At 39.9% G+C, this 20,071-nt stretch overlaps 1 protein-coding gene across 1 annotated transcript in view; it reads left to right on the forward strand.

The window, feature by feature from the left end:
• Positions 1-552: 552 nt before the first annotated feature.
• COL6A3 (collagen type VI alpha 3 chain) overlaps positions 553-20,071 on the forward strand; it is a 112,145-nt gene continuing 92,626 nt past the window's right edge. The window contains exon 1 of the mRNA XM_087949339.1: positions 553-951. The gene's annotated coding sequence lies outside the window, so the exon portion shown is untranslated. The remainder of the gene's footprint in view (positions 952-20,071) is intronic.

Below are 20,071 nucleotides of genomic sequence, written 5' to 3' on the forward strand. Positions count from 1 at the left end.
CCCACCACTGGAATAAGAGGTTTGTTTATATAATTGTAATGTTATTTCAATCATTTAATCTGTATATTTTTATATTATGTTTTTGTGTTTTTGTTTTAACTTCAAATAAGAGGTTACTTTACTATATATTTATACCGGTACCTGTGCTGAAGAAAGTCAGAAGATTGTTCCTTTTTTGACCACTTTTTAACTTTTTCCGTTTTTTATCCTCTCTCCCCCATTTTACTTCTTTTTGTTATTTTGTATTTTATATATTTTTTGAAATTCATTTTTTTCAAACAGGAGAGCAGGTAGAGGGTTCACTTCCAATGTTATCAATATAAAATTCAGATAGGATTAGGACGGTGTTATTTGAGTGTCATAAACAGAGACTCCAGAATTTACAGTTAAGTAAACAGTTCAGAACTAACATTTAAACAGTGATAAATATAAAAACTAATTGCATTTCTCATTTTTTACTCCCCCAGAACAACTGATGCATCATCTTGTGGCAGTGTGTAAAACAGAAAATGTTAGTTCTCAAAGGTGACTGGGAGGAGGTCCTTCATGCAGAAAGCTCATGTAAAACTAGAACGGAGGCAATGCTAAACTGTGACATCATCTTGCACACAGGGGCCAGCAGAAACAACCATTTGCTCTTTGAGCAAATCTGCTTTTCATTTACAGTTTGGGTCAGTGAGTGAGGAGGCCTTGATTGTAATATTAGAGACAATCCCGTTTTGAGCTTCTTCCACCAAAAGGCAGTTCAGTTCTTCACGGCGTCTATCCAGTTAGAGGAATTTGTCTTTAAAAAAAAAGAATACTATTCAGAATCCCAACTTCCTCTCCTGCACTGTGGAGAAAAGCACCAGAGGGAATCAGGAACGTTTAGCAAAATGAGAAGTTGAGTTTAATGTGCAAATAATTCCTTCAATAAGGTCCTGGAATTCTTAATTCTACATTTACTCAGGGGTAAGTACTTTGTTTTCTTTTGTTGTAGAAAGGGTTTTTATCTAAGAATCTCGGTCAATTTGAATTGAATTCTATGGTTATTATCTAGATGGAGCACATTGAAGTAGTAGGGGCAACCGGGAGAGAATGACTGGGGGGTAGGGGGTTGGACAGTTCTATCTATTGAGTTGACAGGAGGCAGTCAACTTCAACCCAGTCTCAGTGGGCACTCAAGATGGTAGTTAATTGTTGTGAGGCGGAGGGAAGGTGCACATTGAAGACTTTGAGGGGAGGGAGACAGAGAAAATCCTTACATCTGCATTGAAATGTACCTCTTTTCTCCTGTTTATGAACGTATTGGTTTGGATCTTCTCTTTTGAAATGTGGTTTTATTCCTGTTTTAAGGGGTCAATACTGTTTGTGGTGAAGTTACACCATCCTTTCCAGAAAAAGCCATAACGTTCCTTCATTTTACTAGTTGTTCTGCTTTGAAAAGTTCTGTTTGAATGATGAGGAGTGGGCAGAAAGCAGGGGTGTGAGCTGATGAGGAACGATAGGATTGACTTCAGAGACACAGCAAACAAACCTAGGGATGGTGGAGTTAAATTGTTGTTTCTCATTCTCCTTGTATTTTTTCTAAATGACTGGGACTAAAAGGAGTGAAGGGAGATGATTCTCAGACGGGACATTGCCAGATTCAGTACTGAAAAGTTCCTGTAAACAAGTGTGTAGCTTGATACCTCAGAAAATGGTAACTCCATATTTTTTTTGGGGGGAGGAAAGCTATTAAATCTTGAAACAATGCTGCGCCCTCCCCCAATGTTTTACTGGGGGAAGAAAATACAGGGGGTATGCAGATGGAGTAAACCTAGTAAAAACTAAGGTGAAACAGTATTTTGCCTTTCTGGGAAAGCTTGCTTGGTTTCAATCAGGGAGAGTTGGGGAATGCAAAGTAAACATGTATCCAGGAATTACTTTGGTCGCTGTGGAGTGTTTTCTGAGTATTGGGCAGCCACCTGGGCAGATGAAACTATGCCCAATTATCTTTCTGCACAGCTTTTTTTTTAAACTCTGCTGTCCTACCTCCATATGCTTCCAGTTGAACCACAAATGCATGTTTATTTCAAAGGGTAGATACTTATAAACATAGCCAATGTCCAACTTAAACAATAACAGTCTCATGATGGGCTGCTGGGAAAAGGCTTCCTATGCAAATCTTTCATGTCATACACCAATATACCTCTTTTGTTGCAAAAGGAAGAGACCAGGCTGTTCTGCAGGGATTACTAAGTAAAGATCTTCAAGAGGAGCAGGAGGAAGAGACTGATAAGAGTCCCCAAGACCAACAGTATGAATTCTTGTTTCTCTTGTGAAGTAATTCTAGTTGGAAAGTTTAATTAAGCAAATTGGTATCTCTGGAAATAGTTGCAATTATACTGAAAGGAATCTGAAATGTGGTTTTCAAGGGTGCTATTGTAGATCAATTTCTATTTTATCATTCTTGTTAAAAATGCTTAATGTTTCAACTGAAGCTGCAGAGAGTTTTACATTTTTTAAATAAAGGATTTAAAACTTGCAAGTTCAACTAAATTTATATTCTCCAAAGCAGACATTTTTGGAAAGGAGATGTTAGTAATTCAGTGGCGAAACTTGAAGTTGAAGTGGGTAGGGAAGTAACAAAAATATATAGCCATATTTTTTTAAAAAAGTAATGAGTTAAATATGGAATTTTTATTTTTCAATGTACAAATATAAGAAATATTTAATGTGCAAATATAAATAACATTTAATTATTTGATAACAAACTCATTTATATTTTTGTATGGACCTAGATAGGCTTTTCCTTCTCTGCCAGCTTCAGCCCATTCTACAGGATGGAGATAATACTGTCTGACCTAAAGTGGCTGCTATGGATGACTGAAACTATGTATTTAAAAATATATATATAATGCTATGACTTCTTGGGAGAGAGAAATTGACCCAGAAGATAATAAGCAGAAAAAGGCTGTGCTTTTTATGTTCCTGCATGACTTTCTGCTGTATTCCACTTTGTAAACAAGTGACAATTATGGTATAGAATTGTGGTGATGTTGTGGGAAACGTTGGTGAATGTGCTTCTTTTGCCCATTTGGGAAGTAAAAAACATGTTTTGGTGATAGGACTTAAGCCTCAACTTCTTTGTTCCTGCTATGATTTCATGGTTCAAAGCCAGTGTTTTCATGATCTTGCACAAAGGATGCTCTTGAGGACCTAGTACATTCTTACAAACAGGCCCATCTGGTTTATAAGACCTAGAACAAAATCCTTTGGCTTCCTCCCAAATTGTTCTCTCTGTTTTCTATTTTCTGCTGCTCTGGTGTCAAATGTCTATGGAGGATTTTTACTGCTGTTTAAAACAGACCTGACTGGCAGGATCAATTCTTATTTATCTATCACAAAGTATGGTCAAGGGAAGGAGAAGCCAATGTTCTAGCAACTACTGCCAGAATTAACAGAACAGAATAACAGAGGTGCAAGTGGCTGTCCAGTTTCTTCTTAGAAACCTCCAGTGATGGAGCACTTTCAATTTTTCAAAATATCAAATTTTTCAAATTTCAAAAATTTCACATTTTTAAAGAGAGAAAGTCGGGGTGTGGGAGAAATAGTGTTTTTATGACAGTGAACAGAAACATAAACAGAGGAAAGATGAAGCTTTCCAAGAGTAGAGATTGAGGGATGCTATTTTGCCTTCTATTGTGAGGGCAACACTGTCGTCACTGAAGCTAGGCCCTGGTATAATTGTGCCTAGAAGTGGAAATGGGAATCGGAACCCTTCAACTAAACTCTGTGCCTCCCTATTGATTGGGGTGTCAATTACATTTATTTATTTATTTATTTATTTATTTATTTATTTATTTATTTATTTATTTTCCATTTCTATAGTCATGCATCTAAATCCAGTTGATCCTGGGTGCCAAACAATACTACAATTAAAACCATAAAAACACAAATAAGCAACAAAGAATTATCATAATTTCATAAAAATTCAGTTCAACTACTATGGCCTCTGACATTTTCAGGGTTCCAGGTCTTTAGAGCAGAGGTTTCCAAATTTGGCAACTTTAAGACTTGTGGATTTCAACTCCCAGAATTCCTCAGCTAGCCATGCTGGCTGGGAAATTCTGGGAGTTGAAATTCACAAGTGTTAAAGTTTCCAAGTTTGGAGACCCTTGCTTTAGAGAAGGAGTGTCAAACTCACACTGGTAGTGTCACATGATGTATCAGGACTTTCCCCCCTTTGTTAAACCGGGTGTGGGTGTGGGCGTGGCCAACGCATGACGCATGGGCCAGGAGTTTGACAGCCCTGCTTTAGAGCATTATGAAAGGCTAATGGGGTTTGGGTCATTTTCAAAGGAAAACTGTTCCAGAGGAAAGGGTTTACTGCTAAGGAGACATGTTGCCTGAGCTAATATTCCTTCGTTGACAGGGCCCTCGGTATCCCCAATCTACTCAACTGAATTGGATGGGGAGGAACTATTAGCACTTAGCAATAGCACTTAGACTTATATACTGCTTTGCAGTGCTTTATAGCCTTCTCTAAACGGTTTATAGAGTCAGCATATTGGCCCCAACAATTTGGGCCCTCATTTTAGCCACCTCAGAAGGATGGAAGGCTGAGTCAACCTTGAGCCTGTTGGGATTTGAATTGCCAAATTGCAGTCAGTCAGCAGAAATAGCCTGCAGTACTGCACTCTAACCATTGTGCCACCAAGGCTGTTCAAAAAAGATGGCTGCTTAGATAACCTGCTTTCAAATTCCATCTTTGTGAGTAATATAACTGTATTACTAATCTGAATATCAGGAGGGGTTGTTGGAAAGGAAAGGAGCCATTGCTAATGATGTCCTGCAACAGTCCCTGTAGTTGGCATTCCTTTGATCTTTGTACCCTCAATTACCTTTTTCATTCTGATTTCACTGGAAAGGCAGATTCAACCCGGAGAAGGTAACCTCAGAAATAATCAGGCCCTGAGCTTTAAAGATAGCAAGCGCCATCTTGAATTGCACCTTGAAGATAACTGGCACCCCATATGTTAAACGAGCAACCAACATCACTGCTAATGAGTGACCATGGCTGTAACTGACATACAAGTTAAAATTGTGCAAAGGCTTGTCTCCATATGCTGTTCAAAAAGAATCTGTGAGTCCGGGAGGACCTCTGACTGTAAGCAAGCTGTATCTGGAGAAATATCAAATGTTATTTTCATTTGAGAACATTGAAAGCTGTTTCTTGAGATTAAAATTAGATCCAGGTGGATGCAGGAATCCTGTTTCTCTCATGCCAATGGATAACAGTTTCCTTTGCATAAGTAAGACTAGTTTTATTGAAGCTTAGTTAGACAACGAAAGAGGTAAAGCATCAAAGCCATGTATAATTTTAGTGAACCAACTGTGTGTTATAGAAAGAATCATAAAATACAAACTTAAGAGTGAAGAAGAATCTGTGAATAGTGTGGAAAGCTTTTCCATGGGGAGATGTCTGTGATGACTAATCTTTGAGAAACCAGGCCAAATGCTTTGAGGTTTTCTCTTGTACTCTCTTCCTGATCAGTTGCCTGGGTGAGAAATGTCTTCCTGGCCAAAAATCGTTTCCTAGCTATATGTCCAATTGCTCCTGACCAAAATTGGAATGGCTCAAGTCATTCCACTGGTTTCAGTGGGATTTTTCAATTAGGACAGAGTTTCTGCCATCCATGTGCTGTTCTTTTCTTCATGGTGATTCAAAGACTCCTTACAAACATTTAGGCCTGAGAAAGAAGAAGAGTCATCCCTACAATTTCCTTGCACTTAACTCCCAGGAATGGTTCCCATCAAGTCACCCTCATTCTCAGTTGGATCTCAACACCCTAATCCTCCATCGCTGCCCCAAGGGGATAAAAAATACCTCCCAAGATCTATGCCTGAACCTCCTGCTATCCTTGGTCAGATCCTGTCTGGAACTACTTATGATCTTAGCACGGTTGCCACATTTAATCAGATGCCTTTATCCCTTGTCTGGAAACTATTAAGAATCCTCTGCTTTGTTTGAGGGATGTCTTTTTTCTATTTTTAGCAAGTATTTTAGATTTCCTATTGGAATCCACTTTCTGGAATTAACTATTTTGATTTAGTTTTTTCTTTTCTTTTGATAAACTATGTATCTGTTTAAATATGATGGTGAGTATTGTTTATTCATATTTAACCTAGAATAATGAAAGTCAGCAATTTCAAGACTAAACTTCTTGGCTTAGTTTATAGGGATAGATTTAATGACTGTCATTCTCATCCTTTAATTCCTCTGTATGTTCTGGTAGAATTGGAGAAAGGGTGGGAAAGGAGATATCATGTCACATGATGTCTCAAAAGAGCCATAAATCTCCAGCAACTGTTGAATTCTGTAAAATGTGGCAATGTGACCCATTTCTCCACCCCCAAGTTATGTATTTATAATGTTCATTTGGTTTTATTCCCAGAACTCTTTTCCTTACTCCAATTCCTTTGGTGGTGGTATTTTTATTATTAATACTACTATCCATTGATTCAGTAAAAGCCATAGAATAGAATAGAATAGAATAGAATAGAATAGAATAGAATAGAATAGAATAGAATTTTTTATTGGCCGTGTGATTGGACACACAAGGAATTTGTCTTGGTGCAAATGCTTTCAGTGTACATAAAAGAAACGATATATTCGTCAAGAGTCAAGAATCATCATGACATACCTATCTGCGTGGGTAATCCAAAGATAAGATATAAGAGTTCATAGTCTAACAAATTAGGGAGGGGATATCAAATGTAGTTTACGCATATGTCTGCACCGTTCTTTTCTCATCAGCTAGAGCAGCTTTCTAGTCCTATGCTCTGCATTATCTCCATCTGGATTTAGGCATAAAGGAGCAAGAAAAAGATCACATAGGATAAGTGGAAATAGACGTAAGGAGCAGAGTTAAACTTCTAATTTCTTGGGTTTCTGAAGCTCAGGTCTATGCATGGGTGTGATAACTTTAATTCTGGTTTTAAGCCAATGGTTTTTTTTAAAAAAAAGTTTATTAATTAAAACAAATAAGATTAATTCATTAAGTGTAGGAAAAATAGGAAGTCAAGCTAGCTTTGAAAAGGCCCTTATATTATCTTCTAATCTTATTCCTCATGGAAAAGTGATACATAATTTTGCTCATCTTGTCTTTGGACTACTGTGCTGATTGACACCATCCCATAAATAGGAGCTGAGACCAGGACAATAATTAAATTTTTATTTATTTACTTTACTTTAAGTCAATTAAACAGTTAATATGGTGAATTTCCAGTCATACATACAGACATACATATATATATATATATAAAAATAAATATTCTCTCTTCTTGCAACATTATAATTTAACAGTATATTTTTGGCTCTTTGGAGGCCTCAATCAAACCTTCTTGAGCTCCCTTTAGCATAATGGCCTTATGTGTCCTTCTCATCATGTCCCCCTTCTGATAAATGAAATTCATCAGATTGACCAAGATCAATTATGTCCTAAAATCAGATCGGAGCAAAGCTGGGAATGAATCTAGATATTAAGACGGTAGATAGGTAGCAATATGCATTTGTTTAATAAAAATAACCATCTCCAGGAGTAGTTGTAATGGGGATGACACCATCACTGTGACCTGAAGGAGATACTCTTTTATACAATGTTTCATTCACTAATCATTGGACTCACATCCTCAGTCCCCTTTAGCTAATTTGTATTAACCATAATGGAGAAGGGTCATGATCCTGGGGTAACAGGAGTTGCCACAAGCATCTTACCCATGAGGTGGATCCCACAAAAATGATAGGACAAGATGGAGAATTAAACTCCTAATCTATATCTGTAAAATTTTTAGCAAATACCCACAACATTCAGGAATTTCTCATATTCCACACGACTCGATGTAACCCATCTCAATGGGCTCCAGAGCGGTGGTGGTAGTATAGATTGCAAAAAATCAAACTTCACTGGAAAATAATATCATATCTACCCAGCTCCTGAGCTATGAATTGGCCCAGTAATTGAGATAACATGTGGTTATTATAAAAATCATGAAATCTTAAACTGGCTCATGAATATTGAAATCATACTTTCCATGGGATTTACCAAGAGACAACCTCCTGGTCAGGGAGGCTGTTAAATAGCAGGTGTCAGCTGTCCCAACTTGGTCAGTTAGAAAACAAGAGTATTAGGCCTATGGTTAGCCAAAAGCATACTTTACTAAGCCAAGCAGTTACAAAGAAGCAAAGCTGGATCTGAGGGTTTCCCGCCCAAAGTATATGGTTAACCTTTGCATGTTCCCCTCCACCCCTCTGGTTATCACGAAGTGTCCAATTAGGTGCTAACAAATTGTTTTGGGAAACAGTCCCTGTCTGTGCAGCTGGCATTCCTTTCTTGTCCTTGAAGTACCCAGAGTTTCTCATTGGACCGTCTGAGGCTTCCACATGGTACCCTGGCAACCCTCTCTCTCATTATACGCAATTCCCTCCCCCTCCCATTTTAATGGCAGGCTACCAGCAGCAAGCAATGTAGTGTATCGTAAAACGGCAGCCCTTACAGCAGTATGATAGCAGAACCTATCATCAATGTCTCCAGTTTGCTGCTGTGGCTTAAATGAAGATACAGACCTGCAGATTTCAAAGATTTTTCAGTCTTGGACCAGCACAAAAAATTAAACATTAAAATAAAGTAGAACTGAACAGGCCATAGTAATATATTACAATTGATGGTGAAATCATCAGTGGGTAACCAAGTTTTGCCTAATTTTATAGACAATGTAACAAGACTCAGCTATGTTCAGAGAAACTGAATCATACTGATCTGACAATAGTAGTTGCACATATAACAGATCACAGTTTCTGGTATATTTAATCCAGAAACAGATGTAATCATCTGTTATGAGTCTGTGGGTCCCCAATAAGATAAAGGTTCCCCTCGCGCATACGTGCTAGTAATTTCCAACTCTAAGGGCGGTGCTCATCTCCGTTACAAAGCTGAAGAGCTAGCACTGTCCAAAAACATCTCCGTGGTCATGTGGCCAGCATGACTAAATGCCAAAGGTGCACGGAAGGCTGTTACCTTCCCACCAAAGTGGTCCCTATTTTTCTACTTGCATTTTTACATGCTTTTGAACGGCTAGTTTGGCAGAAGCTGGGACAAGTAACGGGAGCTCCCTCCATTACGCGGTGCTAGACATTCGAACTACCGAACTGCCAACCTTTCTGGTTGACAAGCTCAGCGTCTTAGTCACTGAGTCACTGCGTCCCTTCTATAGGGTCCCCTATAGAGGGGGCAATAAAACAGGATAGGAGCTGTAATTTCAATGACCCCTTGTCCACATGGGTACAGTCTCATCACATATGGAATTTTTTTTTTATATTGGCCCTCCAGATCTGCTGTGGGCAGAACATTACAACAGGAATGAATACCCCAGTGGTACGTTTCAAAATTTTTTTACCACCGGTTTGGTGGGTATAGCTTGGTGGGTACACTTTCTGCAAACGCACACACTTTCCAACTCGCCTCCTGCAATCCTGCACTGTCCCTGTCACTTCAGCAGCTGCCGCCCGGCAATCTGCACAAAGCAGCTGCGCTTCAAAAGCAGGACATAAAGGTTAGTATGGGAGACCGGGCGGGCAGGTGGGCCCAACAGCAGAGGGTCGGAAAGAACTGGTTCGGTCTCTGCTGTTCATCGCTGCTACTGGCTCGGCAGAACCGGGCCAAACCGGTAGAATACCACCACTGGAACACCCTCTGAAATTTTGAGAGAGTTACATGATATAAATATCTCGCTGGTTTGGGGAGTTGAGTTGACCCAAAAAATGTTATTGGGTAAAGCAGACAAGTCCTGTTGAACATCCTGATCTTTAATACGTTGTTTAAATGCCCTAAGAGCATAGCACACTCATAACCCATCATTTAGAACTCCTCCTTAGAGATTTAATAAAATATTTGTAATCTGTGTTGTTTTGTAGTTACCCTCCATAAAAAAAAGGGCTCAGACCTGTGGGGAAGAACAGTAGTTTCAGCCAATGTGTAATAATGCAGCTCCATGCTCCAGTTTTGACCTTGAACAACCCCCACCCCAGTGGTGGGATTCAAATATTTTTACTACCGGTTCTGTGGGCGTGGCTTGGTGGGCGTGGCAGGGGAAGGATACTGTAAAATCTCCAGTCAGAGGTGGTATTTGCTGGATCTACGAACTACTCAAAATTTCCGCTACCGCTGAATACCACCTCTGGTTGCGGGAGTTGTCAACATGTTTTTACAAAATTGCAAAGCTGGCATTGTCCAAGTGCTTACAGCTGCTACCAATCCTTTACATCTTTTCTCATCCATATATAAATAAAGCAGAATCAGAACAGTGGTGGGATTCCATTTTTTTTTTTACTACCAGTTCTGTGGGTGTGACTTGGTGGGCGTGGAGGGGGAAGGTTACTGCAAAATCCCCATTCCCTCCCCACCCCACTAACCTGCTTTCCACCTCTGTTCTCCTGTGCAGGGCAACAAAAGAAGACCCAGCCAATCAGCTAGGACTTGGGAGGCAGAGAATAGATGGGGGTGGGGCCAGTCTGAACTACTCAAAATTTCCACTACTGGTTCTCTAGAACTGCTCAGAACCTGCTGAATACCACCTCTGCCCCACCCCTCACCCCCTTAGACCTATATTAGAAACACAAGGGCTACTTGCAACATGACACTTAGAAAGTTAGGCTGAACGTTTTTGAGAGAGGCAAAAAAGGGACAGAGTCCTAGGTAGGCACTGAAAAAGTAGTTGTGCATAAGCCTTAGCTCAAAATAACTTTGGTACTACTGGTATATACTGTGCTTTTCTAGAGAAATGGAAAGATTGGATTTCAGCCACTATTTCTGAGCATTTGATGTGCACCACATTTTGTTGAACTATGAAAATTCATGCCCAAATATTTAAAGATTTTAACTTGTTTTATATTCTGGCCATTTATCCTCAATGCATGTTTAGGTCTCTACAAAAATCAGAATATTGGTTTTACTATGATTGATTTTGAAAGCATCCTCTAAGCAATACATGGTAAAGGCATTCAGGACTCTTTGAATTCAATAGATATTTGTGACAGAAGTGTATGTCATCTGCATATAACAAAGAAACAATATGCTTGTTTGCTAATTGTGGTGGGTGATATTCTAATTCAGGGGTCTTCAAACTTGATAGCTTTAAGACTTGTGGACTTCAACTCCCAGAATTCCTCCTCCAGTCATGTTAGCTCAGGAATTCTGGAAGTTGAAATCCACAAGTCTTAAACTTGCCAAGTGTGAAGATCCTTATTTTAATTGGTTCATTTTGGCAGCAACTGAATTTATATATTAATTAACAGAGGAAGGGCCAAGAAATATCCTCACTTACTCCTTTGTGAGTTGGAATTCAATAGCTAGTGGCCCTTCATACTGCAATGGACTTTGAATCTGGAGTTCTTATAGAGCACAGGTGTCAAATGATTGTGTCATGCAGTGGTGGTATTCAAATTTTTTTACTACGGGTTCTGTGGGCTTGGCTTGGTGGGCATGGTGTGGCTTGGTGGATGTGGCAGGGGAAGGATACTGTAAAATCCCATTCCCTCCCCACCTCACTAACCTGCTTTCCAGTTCTGTTCTCCTGTTCAGGGCAACAAAAGAAGACCCAGACGATCAGCTGGGACTCGGGAGGCAGAGAATAGATGGGGGTGGGGTCAGTCAGAGGTGGTATTTGCCGGTTCTCCGAACTACTCAAAATTTCCGCTACCGGTTCTCCAGAACTGGTCAGAACTGGCTGAATACCATCTCTGGTGTCATGTGATGTATCATGACGTATCCTTTGCGTTGTCAGGTGGGCGTGACCTGCATGTGATTTATCCAGGCTGCGGGCCACCAATTTGACACTACTACTATAGAGGCTACGCATGAGCAAAAGTAACTGTCCATCAAAGAAGCCTTGCTCTGGAAACTAGATCAAATGCAGATGTAAAATCAATAAATGCAGTAAACAGCATAGAGCCTACTTTAGATGTAAATTTTTCACCAGACATTGAAAAATAAGGGCATGACCATATATAGAGTATCCAGACTGAAAAGCTTGATTGCATATCAGCCAGTATATGCTCTGAATCAATCCAATCAATTAGTGTATAGATGTTTAGATAGAGTTTGCTTATTATGCTTAACAGGCCAATAGGCTGTAATTTGCAGGCAAATCTTATAGGCCCTGTTTGTATATGGGCAACAGACCTGCGTGGCCTACACCAGAGAAAGAAGATTTCTGGTAAAGAAAGTGTATCCTAGCCGCTTGTTTTCCTGGCCCTCTGATGCAAATCAGAATGGCCAAGTTTATATAATCAACCTAGTCAGCCCATCTATGCAAGTCTTCATGGACCAGGGCCTCGGTTATGACTTAAACCACAGATAACATGGAATTAATGATGCCAAAATTAATTAAATCAAATTAAAAACACTTTATTCTCAAAATTAATATTTAAATGATAAATTCCCTTCTCCTCAGTGCAATAAGGCATTTCCTAAGGCATTTCCTAAGGCATTTCAGTGTAGGGGAGGGGAGGCTTGATAAGTGTTTTTCATCATTTTTATCTTAAGTCTGAAAATGGTATTCCTTCAGAGCTACTAGTGAAATCAACCATGAAGCAGGAGCATTTTAACAATTAAGGAGCAACTATTCAATGTGAATAATTTTGCATATAGATTTGAAAAGTTTTATAATCAGAGATGCGATTCAAAAATCTCAGCAACCGGTTCGCTGCCCAGTTGCTGGGTGGTTGTGGCCATGGTGGGTGTGGCCTACTGTAACTTCCTGTTTCCGGCTTCCGGTGGGCCTCCAGAGACCATGGGAGGCCATTTTCGTTCTCCCGAGGGTTCAGAGGCCTCCCCTGGGCCTTTGGGAGGGGGAAACCATCTCCCCAGGCCTCTGGAGGCCCACCAGAAGCTGGAAATAGGCCCGTTTTGCCACTTCCACTTTTTCTGAGAAGGCTGTTTTTTGCCCTCCCAAGGGTCCAGAGATCTTCCCTCTGTGAGGGTGAAAACAGCTTCTGGAGAGCCATTGGAAGCCAGAAACAGGCCCATTTCCGGACTTCCGGAAGGCCCATTTTCCCCCCTCCCAGAGTCTCCGCATGGACCCTGCACTTACCTCCATCAAAAATGGGCCGCGTGGAGACTCCTGGGAGGGGAGGGGCAGGAGGGATGGGGCCAGCCAGTCATTTGAAATACCGGTTCAGCGAACCAGCTGTTACTTTAACATCTGGTTTGCCTAAACTGCTCCGAACCGGTAGAATCCCACCCCTGTTTATAATGTTGTCTTCTGATAATGATTATCAATCTGGTTTCACTCAGGTTTTCATATTCACAACCATACATTAATTTCAGCTGATAAACAAAACTTCTTCATCAAAATTTATTTCCATTCTACACACTGTACATATTTCTGAATGAATTGTCTCTCAGAACATTGGTCGAAATTTTTCTCTAGTAGGTTGGAAAAAATAGAAATCATAAATGAAAATGTTGGAAAAATGGAAGGATTCAGGCATAGATGTTGTAACTGGAAATATATTAAAATATGGCTGTGGTTTACTTATGGAGTGAGTATCTGACTAGTTCCATGTGTATGAAAACTCCATCTGTGCCTGATGACAGAAAGAATGCCATTATTGTTGAGCAGGAACACTTGTAGAGACATTAAAGATGTGTTGTTGAGGATATGAATGTACTCTTGCATGCAGATGATGGTATAGTATTGGCTATAGTTCTCTGCTTCTGGGAAGTGTTTATTTTTTATCCCTCTTTCCTGTTTTTAATTTTTCCTCAACGCCATCTCCCTCCTCCATCCCTCTCTCACACAATAATCATTGTCAGTAATCATTGTCACCCATCCAGCAACCGTTAGGAGAATGAGTGCACTAAGGGAAACATAGTGAGAGTGATGTTGAATAACGCACGACCAGCATACAGATACACTGAATAGTAAAATGTAGGTTTTACTTCCAGTAAATGGGTAAACAAAGTCCAACAAACAGTCCAAATCATACACGGTTAAAGCAGTTAATATCAGTCCAGGGATAATCCAAAAACGAAGTCAAGTATCATAAACAAAGTTCAGTAAACGGAGTTTGCTAACAGTTGCAAGACTCACAGCAATCCAAGCAGAATGACAATCAGGAAATACGGTAACACAGGACATAGAAGAAGAAACAAACCAGGTTTCTGGCTCCATCTTATGGCCGTTGGAGGAACCTCAGCCAATCACAATTACAGTATTTTCTTAAAGATACAGTATTAAATTACTATCCTGGTTTATATATTGCCAACCCAACTGTTAGGTGACTATCATTCCTAACAAGTGCAAAGTGACACGCCCTGACACTCAAATGCTTGAACTTTTATTCACAATATTAATGGAATCTTAATAGGTAGTAAGAAAAGAAGAAAATGATGAAGAAAAGATTTTTTGGCTTTTATAAAAAGATACCAAAATAAAAATGTAAATGCACTTGCTTTTTAAAAAAGGCATACCTTCAAAGTTATATGAGATGGAAAAAATGCAATAAAGGCTATCTTCTCCCATTACTAGGCCAATCATTTCCTTGACTTTTTTTCTTGATTTTTACATGTTGTAAGAAACTTAATAAGACAACGACAGTCATGTGCCAAAAGAAGGAGAAAGAAAGGAAAAGTGAAGAGCCTCGGTGGCACAGTGGTTAGAATCCTGTACTACAGGCCACTTCTGCTGACTATCGGCTGCCTGCAATATGGCAGTTCAAATCCCACCAGGCTCAAGGCTGACTCAGCCTTCCATCCAGGAGTGAGATTCAATTTTTTTTAACAACTGGTTCTGTGGACGTGGCTAGCTGGGCGTGGCTACCTGGCCATGGCCATGTGACTGGGTGGGTGTGGCTTCTTTTGTTGCAGCAAAAAAACCAACCCCATTTTTTAGACCTTCTGGGCCTCAGGAAAGTCTCCTAAGGGGCATTTTTGCTCCCAGAAGGCTTCCCTGGGGCTGGGGCTCAGGAAGGAAAAAAATGGCACCCAGCACCCTCCATGCTCCATTTTGGGGCCTTCTGGGCCTCAGGGAAGCCTCCTCCATTTTTTGCCTTCCTGGGCCTCAGGGAAGCCTCCTGGGCGAAGCAGTAAGACAGCGAGGAGAATCCCGGCACAGCTGATTGTAGGAACAGCTGATTGTCAGGAGGGGAAAAAAGAAATACCTTAAGGAGTGACTAGGCAGGGGAGAATGCAGTCAGTGATGTCGGGCATGCACATGATGTGCAAAAAACGATAAGGACTGATTAGGCGGGGAGGGGAGGGGTGGGTGGAGAGGGGCGGGGCCAGCCAGGTGCACAATTTGCCGGTTTTCCAAACTGCGCAGAATCATCACAACCAGTTCTATAGCTTCCATCCTTCCGAGGTGGGTAAAATGAGGACCCAGATTGTTGGGGGCAATAGGCTGACTCTGTAAAACTGCTTAGAGAGGACTATAAAGCACTATAAAGCAGTATCTAAGTCTAAGTGCTATTGCTATTGCTATTCTCAATGCTGTCTTAGCAGGCCCAGCATCAAATTACTTCTCTTAGAGTGACTTCAAACTCAGCAAAGTTCCCAAGTCTATTATACAAAATTCAAAAAAGGGATGGAAGGAGGGATAGATAATGATTTTTTATTTTGTTGCCTCTGTCAAAGAGACATTGGTTTAACCAATAAGAGACAGGTCACGCCTTTCTTGTTCTAATACTACTTTTTCAGAGCAGTCCTTTTATACTAGTGCTGTGGAAAATTACAAGTAAATAGAGAAGGGAGGATAATTTTTTTAAAAAAATCCTAGCGGTTCTGTCATACAAAAGGTGTATGTGTAATTTTTTAAAAATAAATCTTATTTATAAGTAAGCTTCTGATACAGTAGTTTAAGCTCACAAGAGGAAAATGAATGTTTTGGGAGAAAATAAGAAACCTTTCAGAACTCAATAAGCTTTTGTATGTAATAAAGTATGTTACCAACCACACGTTCTCCACCCATGCCACTCTTATGAAATAGAGACTTCTAGGGTAAGGGGAAAATGATGGAATTCTACTGCTGATCTTCTGAATTACAAACAGGTAACAGAAGTCAATTCAGTAGAAAACTCCCAGGACTTGGCTCCAGCACAATTTGTACAATGGCACTAAGAATGATAGATGAATGACTCAAAAGAAGACCCTTCTGCACAAGTCCAATTGAAATACATCTGTAGATCAAGCTAATAGACCATTTAGCCCAGCATTCTATGTCCCATAGTAACCAACTGGATTGTCCAGGAAGGTGACTGTTTGGACAAGAAAGCAACAACCTCTTTTCATTGTCATTTAAGATATGCTAGCTGTGATTCAACAGGTAATGAACAGTTAGCAACATCAGTACCTACACATAGTTTAATTCTCTCTAAATTTATTTTTTTACAACTAATTCCCACAACACTGTCAAGCTATCTAAAAAGGTAGTATTACCATCATGATTTTCATCTTCCCTATTACCTATCTCCTTATGTTGACTATAATTTTGTTGCTTATCACTATTGTTGTATGTACATTTGTTTTCATTGCACTGAAAACAAATTTCTTGTGTGTCTAATCACACCGGCCAATAAAGAATTATATTTCGTTCTGTTCTAGTCTACTCTAATTTAGTCTAATCTACTCTAGTCTATTTGTTTCCTTTCTTACAACAATCAAAATGAATTGCCGTTATCCCCTCTGGGCACAGGAAACCCTGTGTTCATTGATTATGTTTTATACTGAACAGGGTTTCCTCTTATTGATCCCGGTTCTTCACTTGTTTTAATTTTATGAAAGAACAAGTGTTTTAACATTGTGTGACAGAAAGAAAAACTTATGTTTTCATACTTGGTACAATTTTATATACCTGTGTCCTGTGTACTCAGCCACATACACTGTAAGCTAAAAGATTCAAAATAATATTTCCTGACTGGGATTGGCTTAGCTACCAATCACTCTTGATACTTTCTAGTTATTACTAGAAGCCAATATGGGTGTTAAAACATATATATTATGCCAGACAAACTTATTGCATTCTTTAACAAAGTGACTTAATTACTTAGACTTCAGCAGTCCTAGGCTGCATCAACAGAGGGATAGTATCAAGACCATGTGAAGTCATAGTACTGTTTTATTCTGTACTGGGAAGATCACATTTGGAATACTATCTCCAGTTCTGGTCACAATAATACAAAAAAGATGGAGAGACTCTACAAACAGTGCAGAAAATGGTAACAAAGATGATTAGGAGACTGGAGGCTAAATCATTCAATGAATGGTTAAAAGAATTAGATATGTTTAGTCTAACCAAGAAAAGGAGTATAGGTGACATGATAACAGTCTTCCAATTCCATTTGTCTGGAATGTTATACGGTCTCCTGGTTGAGAAGGGTGTTGGAGTAGAAGACCTCCAAGGTCTGTTCCAGTTTTGTTATTCTAAGTTTGGATTTGCAAATGAGCACGCTTATGGATAATCTTTAAACCCCAAAGACCAATTAAAGTGTGAACTACACCAAAACTAGCGTGATGATACAAATCTAAAGAAGCTTCACTTTTTCAACATAAATTTTCTTAAACTAAGCTCTCTTTTAAATTACAATTACTGCTCTTTGCAGCCAATTCTCCAGTATATCTTTCTAGATATGTTATTTGTACATACTTGATTGGGAAAGTTAATGGGCAGAGAGCCTAGTCTGATGAGAACATTCACCCCATTGCACAAATTGATTGAAACACAATGCTCACATTCACTTCCAGAAAACTTTCTGGCAGAATTTGATTTATTATCACATATGTAGAACAGACAAGGACAACATTGATTATAGCATATTAATTTATTGCCCATAGCAACATATTTAAAAGTTAATTTCCGATCCCAGCAGAGGATTTTATTAAAACATCTTAAACAGTTCTTGAAAGTGTGTTTAATTTATTTCCCTCCCCCTTTTCTTCTTGGAAAAAAACTGCAATCAAATGGCAGCAGAGATGAAAATCTGACTATTGCTGATTGGCTAATGCACACTCCAAGACTCTATGGCAGTGATGGCTAACCTTTTCCATGTTGTGTACCAAAAGTGTGGTTGCATGCCTGCACCCATGATGCAATGCGCACGCAACTCCCCCCACTCCCTGTGCATGCATGTGCGCCCCCCTGCATGCACACTACGTGCCTTGCACATGCATGCGTGACCAGGGGTGGGATTCAAAATTTTTAACAACCAGTTCTGTGGGCGTGGCTTAGTTGGTGGTCATGTGACTGGCTAGGTGTGGTCTACTCAACATCACTCACATCGAGGCACACATCTCCTTGCCATGATTGTGGAGATGCTGCAACAGTCGTAAATGTGAAAAATGGTCATAAGTCACTTTTTTCAGTGCCATTGTAACTTTGAATGGTCACTCCACACAAGCAAAGTACCAGCAAAGGAGGGGGAAAAAATTCCAGAGAAGTTCCTGAGACAGGAAGTCTAGTCCTGCCAAGAATGTAATAAGGGTTAACGGAGAGGCAGTTTCTGTAAGCAACACCAGAATGTTTCCTTCCTGCCTTCCTTACAGGATTAGGCCAGTAATTTCTTCTAACAAACAGTTCTCCGAACTGCTTAGAATGTTAACAACCAGTTGTAGCTAATAGGTGCGAACTGGTAGAATCCCACCCCTGTGTGTGACCCCCCCAGCACTGCACGCCTCTGCACACGCCTCCCATGTGCATGTTTCCCCCACACATACACGGCAGATACCCGACAACCAGCTGGCTGGTGGGGAGCGCACGCGCATGCGCAGTGGGGCTCTTCCGGGTGACCTCTCTTGTACTGGCACAAGTAGCTCTGTGTGCCACTTCTAGCACGCGTGTCATAGGTTCGGCATCATGGCTGTAAGGCTTGGATTTTGGGTTTTTTTCATATAAAAAAGAAGCCAGTCATGTTAAAATATCCACAATATGTTTTGTTCAAACTTTAGAACACCTGAAACAATCATGTTGGTATCAAATTCTAACTACCCAGGTAAATCAGGCAGGAAACATGACTAGATCAACTAAAGTTACTTTATTGTAAGGCTACATTAACAGAATCTTGCAAGACTTCCCACTGCCTTTTTAAACTGCTTGATCCCTTAAGATGGGTCTTTCCTAAGTTTCTTTCTCTGACTTTTAAGCCACTCCTGCCAGTCTTGTTTGATTGTTTCCTAGGCAGCATCTCTCCCCCTCTTTCCGCAACGTCATTCATACACCCCAAGTATCCAATTACTCAGCTTGTGTAGAGAGCACGAATTTGTCATAGATTATTGATAGATTGAAAATGCTATTATCAGGCTCTTCGGTTAAAATGGTCTTCTGAGTGATTTACTTTAAAAATCAGTCCTTCTCTATGAACTTGCACTCTAAAAGTCATGACACAAAATGGATAGGGGAAAAGAGAAAGAGGAGAGGAGATCGCACCAGTTCCCAAAATAAAACAGTCATTCTGTAATTGCTAGTCAATATAGTTCAGGAAAAGAAGAGATTTGAAGTTGGTCTTTCAGCAGCAGAAGTTAGTCTTTCTCTCTGATTTCAATTTCATCTCGTCTGGTTTAAATCCAGACAATCTGGTGACACAAAAGACCCTATTTGTCCTGGAAAAGAGAACACTAAATAGAAGATAATGTAATATAATTAGTATCAGTATCTGTATTATTATTAGAAGAGAAGAGACAACAGACTCCTGGCATGGGGAATATAATAAGGGAAGAGGAAGGAAAAAAGGGTAATTGGATAGGACAGGAAAAGAACTTGTTCTCTGCATATAGAGACTATCTGAAATGAGGAAGGGGAGAGTAAAAGCAGTCCTTGAGCTTCCTTTACTATAAGAATTAACAGAGGGATTTGCTTCTGCTTGAATTCAGTTCAACCCAGTCTGTCCCTCTCGCTATTTGCAGAGAGTCCTGCAAAAGCTTAGGCAGCTGGCTCAAACAGTAATTCCATGTAAGCTTTCTGCTGGGTTCAACCCCCACCAGAGGCCCTGAGCAGTCTTAGAGCGTTCTTTCCCTATGAAACGCCACTTTCATCACTTTGCACATCTGAGCTTATTGGC

Source organism: Notechis scutatus, chromosome 1, assembly GCF_049901735.1.
Source record: "Notechis scutatus isolate UNSWTSFEM ecotype Mainland chromosome 1, rNotScu1.2, whole genome shotgun sequence".
Classification (NCBI taxonomy): domain Eukaryota; kingdom Metazoa; phylum Chordata; class Lepidosauria; order Squamata; family Elapidae; genus Notechis; species Notechis scutatus.